Source organism: Lutra lutra, chromosome 7, assembly GCF_902655055.1.
Source record: "Lutra lutra chromosome 7, mLutLut1.2, whole genome shotgun sequence".
Classification (NCBI taxonomy): domain Eukaryota; kingdom Metazoa; phylum Chordata; class Mammalia; order Carnivora; family Mustelidae; genus Lutra; species Lutra lutra.
This window is the reverse complement of record NC_062284.1, coordinates 75,803,421-75,807,781: the sequence shown is the minus strand read 5'-3', so window position 1 is coordinate 75,807,781 and position 4,361 is coordinate 75,803,421. Positions and strand designations below refer to the sequence as shown.

The 4,361-nt window shown below is 37.1% G+C and overlaps 1 long non-coding RNA gene across 1 annotated transcript; it reads right to left on the bottom strand.

Annotated features, from left to right (window-relative positions):
• Nucleotides 1-975: 975 nt before the first annotated feature.
• On the bottom strand, nt 976-3,336 carry LOC125104719 (uncharacterized). The gene is made up of 3 exons (XR_007128715.1): nt 3,281-3,336; nt 1,280-1,367; nt 976-1,191 (listed from the first exon to the last, which is right to left on the bottom strand). It is a non-coding gene; the product is annotated as an uncharacterized LOC125104719 (long non-coding RNA).
• Between the last annotated feature and the right edge of the window lie 1,025 nt (nt 3,337-4,361).

Below are 4,361 nucleotides of genomic sequence, written 5' to 3'. Positions count from 1 at the left end.
TGGCTCCCACAGTATGGGAGCTGGCTGGTGAAAACTGTAGGCAGGTCAGCAAGCTATAAACTCAGGCAGAAGTTGATGCTGCAGTCTTGATTGCAATGGCTCACAGATTTTCTAGGATGGCGGAAAATTTTATATTTTGATTACAGTGAGATTACACAGGTGAAAATATTCATTAAAGAGCATTAATCTATTTACTTAGAGTATATTTTATTGTATGTAAATTATACTCTAGTAAAATAAGAGTGTGTTTTGTAATAATACATACTCATTGTAAAAATTTAAATAGACATGTATAAAAAAAAGTGTGATAATCCATCCCACCCAAAATCCACTTCCCTGAAGTCAACAGTGGCTAAAAGATAGCTTTTTGTTAAATTCCTTGACACAGCTCCTTTCTTGTTATTTGCCAGGCTTCTCCATAGCAATTCTGAATCTTCTGGATCCTAGAGTTTTCCACTATTCTTACTGAAACTATCATTGACAGTCTGTTCCTAAATGCTTAAGAGTCTCTCTTCCTAAACCTCCCACAGGAATCCTAGTGAACATGTTGTCACACCTCAAAAATCTGCTCCTTGCTTATGTTCACTTCCTTGTTGAATGATACCATTATTCACTTAACCTATTTGCCAGAAACTAGGAAGTACACCTAGAATATAATGGGCAAAGAACAATCTTACACTACTTGCTTTACAATCTTCTTCTAGTAAATGTTTCTGTGACCCAAAGGAAAATGATCTAGTTAATTTAGCCTGTAATGACCGACCTCACATGTCACCCGCATAGTCTGTGAAGGGGATAAAAAAAAAAAAAAAAAAAAAAAAAGACAATTGCCATATTCTTTTTTTTTTTTTTTAAGATTTTATTTATTTATTTGACAGAGAGGATCACAAGTAGGCAGAGAGAAACAGAGGGAAGCAGGCTCCCCACTGAGCAGAGAGCCCGATGAGGGACTCGATCCCATGACCCCAGCCGAAGGCAGAGGCTTAACCCACTGAGCCACCCAGGCGCCCCCAATTGTCATATTCTTGAATGGTCATCAGGGAATTCCATTAGCTCACAGTCCAAGACAGGTTCCCTTGAGCCCCATCATTTCTTACCAGTTTGGTAAAATAGTTTCCTAATTGCCTGCTGGCTCTAGTGTCCAAATATTGAATTCAGATATCTCTCCTCACATTGCTTCTAAGTATTTTTCTAGGAAAAAAAAAAAAAACAGTGATTAGAATTTTGTGTGAAGCTCTCCATATAGGATTTTTGATAGGTGCTCATCCCATATTTTTACCTGATAGTATTCTTTAAATTTGATATGTTGGTTTGCACTCCAGATTTTGCTTCATTCACTTCTTGACTACTTATACTTCACTGCATTCCTACATAACAAGAGAAGTTCCCATTTTTCAAGTTTGAAAGTATTATCTTGTCAATAAAAATTTGACATGCCTACCCACTCCAGCCCTAGTATAACTCATTTTATACCCATTGTATCCTAACCAGTCTTGTTTTATGCTATGGCACCTATAAGATGTTTTTACCTTAAATGTCATGCTTTTATACAACTTCTATATTCAGGGCCCCTGTGCAGGAGGATATCTCAAACTGGGCATTTTAGACCAGACAATTCTTTGTTATGGGGAACTCTCCAGTGCAATGTTGGATTTTTTTTTTTAAGATTTTTTTTTAATTTATTTATTTGACAGAGAGATCACAAGTAGGCAGAGAGGCAGGCAGAGAGAGAGGAGGAAGCAGGCTCCCTGCCGAGCAGAGAGCCAGATGTGGGGCTCGATCCCAGGACTCTGAGATCATGACCTGAGCCGAAGGCAGCGGCTTAACCCACTGAGCCACCCAGGCACCCCGCAATGTTGGATATTGAGTAGCATCCCTGTCTTCTGCCATGATGTAGTACTTTCTACCACCTCAGTCATGGCAATCAAAAATGCTTCCAGCCATTGCCAAGTTCCCTTTGTGAGGGAACAAATAAATCTGTCTGAGAACTGGTGGCCTGACATATATCTGGGCTTATAAAATCATGTGAAATAAGAATATATATCACATTTTAGGGGTGACAAGCAATGACAGGAGAGGGTAGAACTTAATATAACATCTAATAATTTTTCTTGAGAATAAAAGGATGAGGTATAGAAAGTGGGCCAAGGCAGAGGCTAGCTACAATGTTGGTGGCTATGGGGGAAAAGAAAAAAGGTCTATATGAAATCCAAGAAAGCACAAAACATGAACTTGTGTTTTTTCCCATTCTCTTTACAAAAGAAGTCCAAGGTAGTAGCTGTAGAGCCCAACTTTGAACTCTAGCCTTTATCCTTAAGAAGACAAATATGTAGAATCTCTCACATAATCATGACTGGAGGTGGCCAAAGTATATATAAAATGTGGCAAGAATGTGTTCTAGCATTCTCACATGAAGTAATAAATAATAAACAGTGGTGCCTTTCATGAACCACAGATAAATATTTCCCCCAAATTGATTATTTTCCTCCTGGAAACCTGAGAAGGAATAAAGAATATTCCATTTCAATGGAATAGAAGTGAGGTGGGAATTCCCTTCTACAATTCTGGATTTGGTCATCAAGATTTAAGACATAGGCAGAAACAACTACAGAAAGATTGGTTTTAAATAAGTTTTTTAGGACAGGTTAAATATATTTTTGTACTGAAATAAAGAACATGTGAGAGTCATAATAAGAATGCAGAATCATAAATAGCAAAGCTAATGCCAACACAGCAGCAATCAAAAGATCAGCAAAGAGGCATGACTGAATGTTAAAATAGGTTCTGAAACAGACACAGTGAATATAAGAATTTTTTGTTTTGTTTTTTAAAGTCACTGTAACAAATGATGGTAATAGTAACTTTGGCAGGCCGCTAAAAAAGCTAGGTATCTCAAGAAATTATTCTCTCTTCTGTAGCAAAAATAAAATAAAACTAGGATATTTATTTTCCCCTTTAACACAGCAGGGATCACTTATAGCAAATAAGCTTAACAATGCTCCCATGTGGGAACCACTATTCCTGTTAAGAACTGACCACTGTCATTATCCACACAGTGCAGTAAATACCTAAACCCTGTCTCACATCAGTCTTCTACCTCTGCCTTCTGCCTTCAGAATGCTGTTTCTTTTTCCCCAAGAAAACCTTAGAAGAGGTTATTAAACAGAAAAGAAGGTCCTCAACTATTCTCTCACCCCCTGCTGACCCCCAATACCAGACACAGAGTAAACAAACCCAAAATGTAGGATAAAGATTAGGCTACAGGTATGGAAGAACTTACCAGTTGGCATTTTTATTCATCACCTCCATTGTATCAAGAATTTTTATTAGATTCTGTGAAAGTAACAAAAAAAAATTCAAATAAACTTTTTTTTTTTGAGCTTGAGGATTTTTAAAAAGAACAGGCTCATGAAATAACTATGTTTACAAAGCAGGCTGCTTAGATCAAAGAGCAGGGGCAAAGGAAGTCCCAGAGTCTTCAAGGGGACTCAATCAATGAAGGCTTTCAAGAAGAATGTTTAATTGTTAAAGGGTGCATGACAGACACTTAAAAGCAGAATGGACCCTTACCAATCTGAGAGAAAATTCGATTTAATAGCACTTGAAATCAGAGGGGTGAATTAAAGGGCATTAATATGGCTGCACTTACAGCCTCGGGAAAATGGCTCAATCTCTGAGCCTCATTTGTAAAATGCTACATTGCTAATGCCTTCTTCACAGGTTGGTTGTGAAGTTTAAATGAGATAATGCATCTAGTATGTGCATAAGCAATTTAGTTGTTATTACTGTTAGTGCAAGGACTTCCAGAACCATCCACTTATATTATGGGACAGGAGAAAATGTACCTAATTGATCAAAAGCAATTATCTGTTGATACTGGGATTGGGTGAACTGTTTTTCTTCTACTTTTCTGCATTTTCTACATTTTCTATCATAAGCATATATTATTTTATAATCAGTAAAACTCAGCATTTAAAACAAATTTTAAATTTAAATTTATTGAATGAGTTATTTGGCAGGATGATAAATGTTAATCCAACTCACATAATCAAGTGGCTTTTGAATGTACAAATTCTTGATTATACTGAATACTTAAGTCGTGCCCAACCTCGTGCTAAGTCACATACAGATATGGGAAAACATGCAGGGAGATTATTGGTCTTGTGAATAAATGCATCCTACAAAAGCAGTCCAAATAAATTGCTACTAAGTACCTAGATCTGCATGATGAGGTAGTACTGCCCAACCGTTGAAGGTTCAGGATAGGAAATCAGAGGCTGTGAGTTCAAAATCTGATTAATATTCAACAAGTAGTAACTGCCTCTTTTGTGCTGGGCATTTTCTACTTATAAGCAGTGAAC